This window comes from Anser anser, assembly GCF_964211835.1.
Source record: "Anser anser genome assembly, chromosome: 4".
Taxonomy (NCBI): Eukaryota; Metazoa; Chordata; class Aves; order Anseriformes; family Anatidae; genus Anser; species Anser anser.
Window position 1 is genome coordinate 44,097,629 of NC_139724.1, and position 12,157 is coordinate 44,109,785.

Here is a 12,157-nt window from a genome sequence, read left to right on the forward strand (position 1 = left end):
GAATTGCTTACACAGCATGATGTTGCCCTGTGGAGCATACAGGTAGGATAGGTAACAACCCTTCCCTGGGAATTTTCTTGGTGGAGCAGCTACATGCTGCCCCCATGTTACACAACCTTTGCACTATCCTTCAGCGTGTGAGTTTGTCAGTCTGGCACAGAGCACTACGTATACGTCACCTCACAGCTTATCACACCTGCTGGCAGAGGCTCTGGAGCTATACCACTCCCTTGAATCTTGCAATTATGCACAAAAGTGGATATATGTTGCTCACCTGACCTCTTACTTGCTTGTTGGAAATGCAGATGACAATGCACAATGCAGCTTCACATATCTTATAGATACAAAACTAGCTGTAGAGCTACAGTATACAATAAATACTTTTGATTCAAGACTTTGCATTTTTCTCCGCAACTATTCAGGACTGGCAACACTGCAGAAAATGTGTCATCTATTAGCAAGAATTAGCTTTAATTAGTGGAAGTGTACCTTAAAAAAAAAACAAAAAGGACCAAGAGAAGTAATGGAAATGCTCTATTAAAAGCTGAATTCAGCCACCAGAAAACTATCTTGCAATTTATTTTGGCTATACCTGAAGGAATCCTTACATGTGTTCTGTATTATTTTCCTACAATGTGTACCTGTTTAGCAAAAAAAGGAAACACATTTATTGTTAGTTAACAAACCAGACTGACTTTTTGCCCTTCTACTTAACACAAACAGACAAGCTGAATTCCCTAAAACAGTTTATGCAAGTTTCAAGGCAATAAATTATACTGTTTTATCTTTTAAAACACCTGAGATCTGAATTCACCCCAACCTTTTTCACAGTAGTACAGAAGCCTGAAGGCTGGCCTAGGTAGTAGGTGATCTTCATTTGTTTCCAGAACCTCCTTATTAGTAAGCACAGGCTGTGGAAGTCTTTCTTTTTCTGTGCTGGGTTCCTTTCATGAATTTGTTGTTGCTGTTTGGTGTTGTATTTTTTTCATTTGAGACTCTGCAGATCTTTTTATTAGAAAGTCTGTGGCCACACAATTGTCTCCAGACCACCATAAAATGTCAGGAGACACCTCCTCAGAGCATGTGCAGCTATCCTGTCTCAGCTTCTCCCCAGCTGTGCTCCTTCATGTAGCTTCTTCATACCACGCTCACTTAGCCAGTGCATCACAGAAGCTCCCTAGGTCTCCAAGTACACAAGCCTATTTGACCTAAATAAATACCCAATTCTGCCACCTTTAAGCAGACCACAAATTTTTCCAACACATTTCTTTTCGCAGTGTAGCAGCACTACGTTCAGTAAAGGTGGCAGAATCCAACCTAAAGAGGCTTGTCCATGCACAGCACAGATGGACAACAGCTTTGCTGGGAACTTCCTCTGAAAGCCCTCTCCAAATTTACCATTCTCTACATCTGAGCAATCAATGACTGATGAGTATAATGCCACCCTCATTTTTATCACCATCAATAAAGCCTACTGTGAACAGAGCTTGTGCTGCGTTACAGACTTTCTAATTATTTGTTCAGCACTTCTCCAGTGCTTGAGATCTGTGTAACAAAGCAAAGCCTGTGTATCCTATAGCCAGTTGTTACAGGTTATCTGAAGTCACTAAAATTTTCTCCCTGTGGAGTTATACATAAATATCAGATTTTACAGACAAGGATGCAAAGTCCTAGCCCTTTCATGGGCTCTCTGCTTTGAACACTAGTTTGGCTATTGGGTTGAAAATTTCATCTACCAAGAAAACACACACATATAAAAATAAGTAAATAGTATTTTGTCTACCTTACTAATATATTGTAGATTTTTATTTAAACATCATAAAATAAGCTAGACTTCATGGAGAAGTATAGAGCTCTTTACTCACATGTGTAACAAAACAGCCTCACAAATGATTATATCAATTATAATAAAAATCCTACACTCTATTAATTTAAGATAGGAAATATAGCACTAAAGGAAGATAACACCTCCTACTGTAATTCCTTTCCCTGAAGACTGTACGTACTCCACCTCCCCCCCCCAAAAAAAAAATACAGTTACACCCTTTTTATTTTGCTACCTAGCACTCACTCACTTCACAAATTTATAGTTTCCTTATCCCTTTTAATTCTAATCTTTTGTTTTTCCAAACATTAACAACAGTTTCTTACTGGTACATAGAGTTTTTGTTACAGGTGTGGTGGTATCAGTATGGCATAGAAAGCACAGAGTTATGAAAGCACATATTGCACACAAAGAGCAAAGACAACATAGATTTGCTTCATCTCTGGCCCTAAGGCTTCCACGACCTTTCTCCAGTCCTGTTTCTGTCACAATCACACTGCTTCACCAGATGTACTCACCATTGCAACAGACCTTTTCTTGAACAGTAAACATTTAGGATGTTTCATGGAGATGGCTAGGGGCTTGCTAACAAGAACGAACATTTTGAAGAAATCATAACACTATTACAATCAACAATCTTTGCCACTAACTTCAACAGACTCAGGAATAAGCCCTCTCTTTATTTATGTTGTTGTTTTAGTGATGTGTATCACGGAGAGGAGAATTTGCTAAGCAACCAACAAAAATCGTATGCCAGTTCAGTTTCAGTCAAGACTTTTCCCTAATTTGCATAAAATTTGACTCAAAATTTGAGTTTCTGTGGAGAAAATAAATCAGGTAGGTTTAGGTTTCACTAGAAAAGTTACTCTCAACTTTGGTATGTCACTGTTTGCTTAAAAAACATTCTTTCTGAATTCCACCACACATTTTTTTCCCCTCTAAAGAGTTTTAGGTCATTCTTGCTAGAGACAAGTAGATTTCATCAAGCTGCAGAACTACTTTGATGGTCTGGAGTGTATTTTACTGGGTCATGGATTTGCTGCCTATGATATTTGCTTAAGGAGCATGTCATCATATCTCAAATGATAACAGTACTGTCATTTGAGCACTTTTATCAGGTTTTGCTGTTCTGGCATTCAATGAACCATGAAACTCTTTACATACACTTTTAAATTATTACTGAGGCAAGTGAATGAAGTCAAATTTGTATTTTGGGGTGCTTTGCTGTTTTTCTGGCTGCTAGTTCTCTGAAGTTTCAGGCTGTGGCAGCTGGCAGTAGAGCTTTCCTGTCAGTTTTCTTTTCCCTATAGGTATGTGTGTTTCTGTGTGTGGCTTGGTGTTTCCATGGTAGGGTATTTTTGGTGGGTTTTTTTGGTTGACTGGTTGGTTGGTTGTTTTTTTAGGTTTGATTGCTTGGCTTTTGTACTGTGAGCAGATGGATTCTTATTAAGACTGGGTTCTGCCGTCATGTGAAGATGCAAGAACCACAGCAAAACGGATGAGGTAAGACTATAGGTAGCAGATAAAAATCTTAGTTAAATGTGACACCCCCTGTACTGAGAATCTTTAGCTTATGCTAAAAGACTAAAGAGTGTGTCTAAAAACTCAGAAATAATTTAGAGTACTACGCCACCCCATCCCAAGGTTGCCTTTAACTGACAAAAAATCTTCTAGTCTCTTTACCTAAGAATATTCTGAGAAACCAGCAGAATAAGGAAGTGGGGTTTATTCTGAATAAAACAACATCAAACTATATTTATACAAAGTTAAACAGGGAAGGCATCTCTCACTCTAGGGCAGCCAAATTATTTAAAAGGGAGGAGGGGAGAGCAAGGATCATAACCGAAGTACGTGCCTTATCAAAATTGTCAGGGCTTTTACATTCCATTTCCTTGTGATAAGCCCCTTGTGCTGAGCTGGTATTCGGAAGTGAGCCCAAAGGGCTGACTGATAAGTTTACATAAGGAAGGAAATAATCAATTTAGGGCTGTTACTGAATGAGCTCTTATCATGTTCATTTCCTCACTATTGCTTCTCAAGCTAAATATTACATGTTTAGGAGCAACTTCAAAAGACTTACCATTCTAGCCTCTGCATTTTATTAAGGAAAACTGTTTCAATGGCATGAAGCATTTGCTTGCACCACAAAGGGTACAGTTCACACTTTGACAAACTCTCATTTTAAGACACTACTATGCTGAAGGAAGCAAGACATTCTTGCAGGGAGGCTACATTTTTCCAGCCTACTGTTTAGTATTTCATGCACAGAAATGAGATTTTAAAAAGCAGTACACTCATTTTCCTTTCCACCTCTGTGAGTTTCCCCCCTTCTTTCTATAATGTATTTTGTCTAACTGCTTTAGTCTACTTTTTCTCCAAGAAGTGTGATTTTTAAGACCTTGATGACAAAAGCATGATTTGTGGGTGTACATGACTTGTCATGCTAAAATTAAAAAACGTGGCTCTTACTTTGAGTCGACATTAAACTGTTAAAAAAAAAAAAAGCATCTGGTGAGTGACCCACTATAGCCCCTTTGTCTACAGTAGCTTTGCAGGGCTCCTGAGAGGTTCATTGAGAGCAGAATTGTTTCCACAGGATCAAAATACAGTTAGTGGTAGAGGGTGGGGAGGGAGAGTCCCAACTTAAAAAAAAAAAAAAAAGGAAGGTAGCAATTAATAGATTTTGGCAAACTGGTTGTATCATGAATTGGTACCCAAATGTAATGCACTTACAGATTTAATAAAGTACAGCTGTCATATGACATTATACGGGGATAATATTTGTTTCTCCATACTTGATCTGGCTCATACCTTGGTCACAGTCAGTACTGAGCAGGATTTACCTAGGTCTTAGCTGGGATATTTATTTTTCCACAAACACAGATTACATTTATATTCTAACATGCTTATGACTGGACTGTGCCCAATGATTTAAAAAAAAAAAAAACACAAAACACTGAGATGCTGTAACATTTTCACTGCTATAAAACATTCTTTACTGGCATCTGATTGCTCTAGCAAGTGCTGTGGAATAAGCCAGTTGTGGCCAATTCCCTGTGCCAATGAATCTGACAATGATACCATGAACAAGCTGCAACTAAGGAAAAGGTCAGAAAACTGTGCCTTGGAATGGTGTCTGAAGTGCATTCGCATTTAGAACCAAAATACGCAGTTTAACAGTCCATTTGAAACGAGGGGAAATAATAATGGTAATAAAGTGCTGAAATCTTGAAAATGCAAGCAGAGAATGGGGTTGGGTTTTGGGGAAGGGGGTTGTTTGTTTGAAGTCACAGGTTAAATTAGGGACTAAGTGATGCTTTGCTTTTAGGATACACATGGGGTGTAATCCACAGAAAGCCAAAGTTAGGAAAATCTCTAGCAAGATATGGCAAAGACTATACCTGACCCTTCTCCATCGAAGCACATCTGCTATTTGTCACCTGAAAATTACTGGATGTAGATTCGGTTAAGAACTTAGTTGCCACCTGATAGTCACTGGCTTGAAAACCACAGTGAGAAAGACAGAGTTCTCTTCTGTTTCTGGTCGACATGGATATAGGAAACTCACCATTAATTCTTCCTTAGACTACTGCAGTGCTTCCAAAGCTGGAGCCAGATTTCATGTTCATCAGGAACTGCAAAAAACACAGAAAGCAACGGACTTGGTATTTAGTAGAGCAAGTAACTAGGAAGAGTCTTCCATTAGAGTCTGTCCTCTGACTTCTAAAGGATACAGGTTGTAAGAGATAACCTCTCAAAATGCAATCTCAAACTTTCCAACTTGTGTTAGGCCTCTGTGGAAGTGTAGGAATGCAGTGGTTTTGATCTGAGCTCATGCTCAGACAGGAGCTCAATATATAGCAAAAGAGAAATTCTGGCAGGTCCTCTTCCCTGAGGGACTTTCATTCTGGAATTTACTTCTTCCCCCGATCCAGTACAGCCTGGATTTTTAGACCATCAGGGCGCTTCGTAACGTTCATCCATTCCACTGTGAACAGCCTCCTTCCCAAAGCTACCATTATCAACAGTTGCCTTGCTCAAGTTACAGCACTGTTGGATCCAGGTATTTCATTCTAGCACATTTGTAATTTACTGGGGTAGATTTATTTATGGAGTGGACCACTTCCCTCCCGGAAAGGTTATATACTTTTCACCACCTATAATGAATATATAGTTTAATGAATTCATCAAGAGCCTGATCCAAAGACCTTGAAATGAAGGGGCATCTGTTCAACAGTTTGCTGCCTCTAGAAAATGCAGAACACTCAGCTTGGATTTTATATAACACAAAAGATGATGCATTCACATTTAACAGCCAATTTTAAGGAAGAAACTTAATGCTTCTCTCTTTGGGCCCCATGATGTATGCAGTCTCTGGATCTCAGCTAGGCTTTGATCCAAAACTCTTGACCTAACTCTTCGAGGTACAAATACTGCTGTACAGAAATTGTTTGATATGGATGTTCTCTAAAACTTTTCCCAGAAAACTCTCAAATAAAACAGGCATTGTACTTCAGTAAGTAGTCCTATACTTCTGAAGAATGGCTGACATTAATTTACAGAGGGCAACAAAGTTGTCCGAGAGTCATCAGGTGCTAAAGAGATAGGCAGATCTTTCCTGTTGTCCAGTACATTCAGTAAGATGAGAAGATCATTGAAACAACGTGGTAATGAGTAACCAATTGTTTTGAGCAAGACTTCCCTTGGTACTATGTCTGTACACTTTATAAATCATTGACAGGTTTGCTATGCAAGTGGTCCCTGTATAATATATCCCTTGTATAATCTGAACGTTGGTTTCTCCACGCTCAGTTGATCTTTCCACTGCAATTTGTTGCAGGCCTAATAGCTGCTTAAATCATTTCTGACATCTAAAAGCATAGGCCAGATCTAAAAGCATAAATAAACCAAAACTCATAGGCTTAGCTGCAAAATTCAGGCTCCCACAGCTGAGTGTGCAAAAATCTGCATTAGGCTTCTGACGTTGTCAGTGCAGCGTGCTCAGAACCTCCAGAGCAAGTTTACTCTAGTAAGTGTCTAGCTCCAGTTCCTAATGTCTCAATTCAGGGAATCACAATTGGAAATTCTGGCCCAAGGGCTGGGACACTGAAAAGAGGGTTGAAATTCTGGATTGAGTAAAATCTGTGTGAATTCTCTAGATAAGATTACAATTCTGTGGAGTGACAAGAACTCTGCATGGCCCAGCACTCAGGTATTCACACTTCTCTAGCAGCTGACCACGATGTGAAATCTCAGCACTTACTGCCTACACCGTCTCTTGGAAAACATGGAGACTAACTATCAGGGACTCCAAATGATCGCAAATGATCCAAATGATGTCTTCTCTGAGTCATCAAAGGTCAGATTGCTAGCAGCTGTTTCGTGGAAATGGAAGCATGAAAATGGTAACAAAGTAGAAAAGAATGGAAAAAGACACCCCATTACATACATGCAGAAAACATTTTTGAGTGCAATGAAACAAAGGTTCTTTACTATATTAATCTGTGTAGCACATGGAGTTTCATCTTGTAAGGAAGGGAAGTACTCAGACTTGGTTTGATTACCTCCACCAGCTTTAATATGTAAGTACAGCAAAGCTTGATCTAAAAATCACTAGTAACACTATGCACATGGCATAAGTCATCACTGGTCTACACGTGTTTCATTTCCATCTTACACGGGAGTGCTAGATGGGTCGTTTAACCTTTTGGATTCAGTTTGTCTGTGTAAAAGGGCTATTAATATTCACTTTCCTCTGGAGGATATTCTTGTTATTGTTGTTGCTGTTACAGTTGGTCATTATTACTAAACCAGAAAACTTTCACATCAGTAACACGAGCTTATGTCACCTGCTTAGGATTGCTGGGCTGCCACTATACTTGTAGTTAATCATAAAGTGGGTTGGCTTTTTTGTCTTTACTGTCTAATGAGAAACTAAATATATACCTACTCTGGGCTGATAACACTGGATACTGCGTGCACTTGCAGACCCTAGAAACAGAAAGTTTAGTCAGATGGTAACGGATTTCTGCAAAATACTCTGGATTTACACCAAGAGGAATGAAATTGAACTGAACTTTTATTAAATTGGTCTGTGTTTTGCAATCACAGGCTTACTAGCCTACTACCAAAATTTGACCTAAAAGGCATAAGTACCAGTGCCAAAAATTGTATTCTGGCCAAAATAAATATTTTACTTTCAGTAAATACATTTTCGCTTTCCTGCCTAAGACTAATGTTGAATTACAGCTGAAAAGCTCAGAAGCCTTCTGCTTCCAATGTAAGCTACTAATGAACATAAGGGACATTCTGCACCACAGTCCAAGAGCTAGCAGGATCTTCCAGTAAGAGTCTAGGAACTCCATAGAAGCATGATCTAATGGAAAAAAATATGACCAAACGTAATCCCCAGTAGTAACATTGCCTATATCTGTCATTTTCAAGAATCATTTTTACTGGCGTAACATTAGCTAATCCTTGGAGTTCTCAAGTGTGCCTACAAAAGTATTAACAAAAAGGTTTTAGAAAAACATAGCTCAAGGCTCTGCATAAAATTGCAGATGATAGCTTTTATTTTATTATTACTATTACTCATTTATTGGAAAAATGGGGCACTTCATTTGCATCAGTAATTTGCTCTGGTACCCTTCAGTGTAATTTGATAAACAAACACACCGGAAAAGAACATGCAGCAAAATGAAGATGAAGATGGTCAGCTTGGAAATTTTTAACTTCATCATAAAACTGATATCCCCAGAGCAAATCAATAGTGGAATTCAGTTTGAATGTCTACCAGCCCTTTAAGACCTCTTTTCTTGTATTCTCATTTTTCAGTATGCAGTAATCTGTGCAATTTGAAGTACTAAATTAGGCATCTGCATTCTCAGTGTTAACAATGCAATTCAGGAGGTCACTCCAGCCACGCTCTTAAGGCCCACATTCAGATTCCCTCCACTTAAGAGTATCATTACAGCTGCAAGAGGCAGTTATGCAGATCACTCATGGTGTGGCAGGAAATTGGTCACAGCATGGTGTACATTTCTCCTTGTTATCATTATTTTCATTCACAGAAACAATTTAATAACCAGCAAAGGAAGAAACTGCCATAAGCTTTAGGTTGTTTTGCCTAGTATCTTGGCTCTGAGCATTGAATTTCTGTCGCTAGGTGATATGATAACATTAGTAAATAATAATAATAATAATATGATAAACATATCCAGAAGATAGAAGAAATACAATGTCTACCATAACTGCTCCTTGAGTTTCATTTTGTCTTTTTCTCACTTGTATTATGGCACACTACTGATTGTCTGCTTTCTTGTATGAGTCACATCACAAATTATATCATTTATTCTTTCAGGTTGCTCAGCTGATACCATAAACCATGGACAGCAAAGTTTGCCTGACACCTTAATGTAATCAAAAGTGCCCAGTGGTACAATTGTCTGCCTGTTGACTGCTCTGCCTATAGGGCATTTAAAGCAAAGAAAACCAGTGTGTTTGACTGCATTTTTTTGCTTCATTTCTACTTGTCTCGTCCCTCCATACCTCTACACCTGACGCTTTCTCCCACTTTCTCTTGCCTACCTTTCCACTGCCAGTGTAACCTCTTTGCCCTTCCCTTTCCTTCCTGCTCAGTCTCCAGTGATAAATGGATCCGCTCTGTTCCTAAGCCTGAAACTGAAATCATTACCATAAAACCCTGTAAAAATCATGTAAGCTCTTTTAGGTATGTAGTTTAGGTATTCTGCAGGTTTTAACCAACAACCATAACATCAAGTGCCTGCAAAAATGCAGAGTCCAAGTGAGCATGCAGATCTAATTAAACATGCATCTAAATGAAACAGAAACAACAGAAAATGTACAAGAATAGATTGAAACATCAACTATGCATCACCCTCTTCCCCTTATCTGCCCCATCCAGTCCACAGATTTGGGTCACGAAAACGTTTGGTAAACTTTCTTTTGAACCTGTTAGCTCATCAGCTTTTTATCGTATTTATTTCTTTAATTTAACTGCAAAATTTCATATTTTTAAATTCAATGAGTTGTAAACATTTATAATTCAAATGCTTCAGATTAGCTCCTACCCCCCTCTTTTTTTTTTAAGAAGTTTTGTGTTCCTAAGGCAGAAGATATATAGATCTGCCTTCAGTAAATTATCCTGGTATAAGATGAATTTGCCCTAAGGAAGCCAGGTTATAAAAACATTTTTCAGAAGTACATATACAGTTTCCATGCATTATAATTCTGGGTTGCACTACATGTTTGTTTTTTTTCTTATTTGTCCTTGCACAAAATGCTTGTATACAAGTTATTACTGCACTGCTTCTGCATACAATTCTTTACATATTTTTATTTGACTAACAACATTTTGCAAATTATCAAATATTATTCCATCACACAATGAAGTTGGTGAAAATCTTTTTTTTTTTTTCCAAAATGTGGGCTGCATTTACATTGCTTGGTTCTAATATATTTTATATGTCAAAAGTCATAAAAAATCCTGTAAAAAATAATGTTCAACAAGACTCCACAACAATTAGCTGATACAAAAATCAGGAGTTAAGATTTTTTTTTTAAATGAAGTCAATGTTAATCAGTTGTTGTGCTGTCTGCTTCAAGGAATTCAGTTTGAAAGATAATGCCTTTCAAGGCTGTATTTTAGAAATATTTTCCCACAATTTCCGAATGATGAAAGAAGTGGACACATAAAAAAGTATTCTTCTCCAACTGTTCATGTACTGCATGTTATGGCATGACCTCTACTTTCACTGTTCACTCTTTATTCTGTAAATAATAGATAATTATACATTATATAAAATTATAATCATTGTTAATTTGTCATTTTCAAAGAGTATTTGGAAAACAGAGCTACCTGTGCAATATATTTGGTATTACACAACTTCTGTTTAAGAAGAATATGTGGAAACTTTTACTATTATGGAAAAAAAATATGCAAAAGTAGAGTGTCCATTTCTAAGCCTGACAGAGGAGAAACTCCTTTCCTAACCCGTGATTCATAAATACACCATAAACATCCCTCTTTGTTTCAGTGCTTGTATACTTCCACTACTATTTAGTGGAACAATTTCACATGTGACATTTCTGGTTTTGTCCATGACTCACAAAATGGGCAAAAATACCAGAAATCCACAACATTCACTAGCTATTTAGATTTGTTGTCCCTGAGCAGTTTTTCTGCCTCTGCATACACTATCACAAAGCCTAGGAACAACAACACTGCTGTGGGTTAGGAAGTGTTTACCGCCATTCTTGCAAGCCTCAGTTGTGAGGCTGTGATATACGAGTCTTCAAACTGCAGACTGTGCCAGGGACAGCCCAAGGAGTTGACCTAATTTAACTGTGACGAGCAGAAGTAACAGGAGCAAGGAAGTGGGGAAGTGAAGCAAGCTGCTATGTCTAGTAATCAAAGGATGTTGTTGCTTTCAGCTCACAAGCTATGGCACACAAAATGCCACAAGAAAGTCATTTTCCTGTTTGCACTGGGAGAGATGCTAGAGGCAAAGAGCCCCAAGCCCTGCTTGATGATACCCAAGCATCTCTGACAAGTTTTAAAGAATGACGGAAAAGTGAGAAATCGGGGTCTTGATTTTTCAGGTATTTAAGGTCTGACTTTTGTTAACAAGAATGTAGAACAGAAATGGTGTTGTTTTATTTTATTTATTTTTTGTTTGTTTGTTAAATCAGATTCTGAATCAATACTTGCACCGTTCCAGCAAAATGCCACTGGACTTCAGTTCAGGAAACAGAAAATACCAAAATGCTGATAAGTAGTGCCTCCAAGCATCTATTAAAAGTCCTATGTTTTATATATGTCGTTATATATTACTGACATTTTATATAATATCATTCACTGGAATAATGGCATTATCCATTCGCTTCTTGCTTGTCTTTCAGAAAGTGAAAGGCATAATTCTAATGCCTTTAATAACTTTTTTGAAATACTGACCATTGGTTTGTACCTGGAGGAATAAGCTGAAACGCCTGCCTTCGCATGTATTTATGGTTTACATTCAGCTCTTGAAATGTGGTTCCAAACTACCAAACCCACAACAGCTGGTTTCAGAAACTAGCATTTCATATTGTTCAGTATCAAGCATTAAAGCACATTAGAGTATGGAAGGAATGCCATGAATGAACTGGGTTCCTAGAGTCCCAGGAGATTTGTTTCAATTTCTAATCAAACTGGTTCCCAGACTTAATTCAATCAGCCTTTATTTTTCCTACATGTTGGCAGGAAAAAGACTTTTTTTTTCCCAGAAGCAATTACTGTAAATATAGATGGCTAAGCACTCAAGCAGCATATTA

The 12,157-nt window shown here is 38.0% G+C and overlaps 1 protein-coding gene across 13 annotated transcripts in view; it reads right to left on the reverse strand.

The window, feature by feature from the left end:
* The window catches only part of LOC310898533 (uncharacterized protein), a 264,997-nt gene that overhangs the window by 44,208 nt on the left and 208,632 nt on the right, over positions 1 to 12,157 (reverse strand). For 3 of the 13 annotated variants that reach the window (XR_014583396.1, XR_014583397.1, XR_014583398.1), the window contains one exon: positions 5,394 to 5,460. The exons of the other annotated variants lie outside the window; for them this stretch is intronic. The gene's annotated coding sequence lies outside the window, so the exon portion shown is untranslated. The remainder of the gene's footprint in view (positions 1 to 5,393; positions 5,461 to 12,157) is intronic. 13 annotated transcript variants of the gene reach the window in all.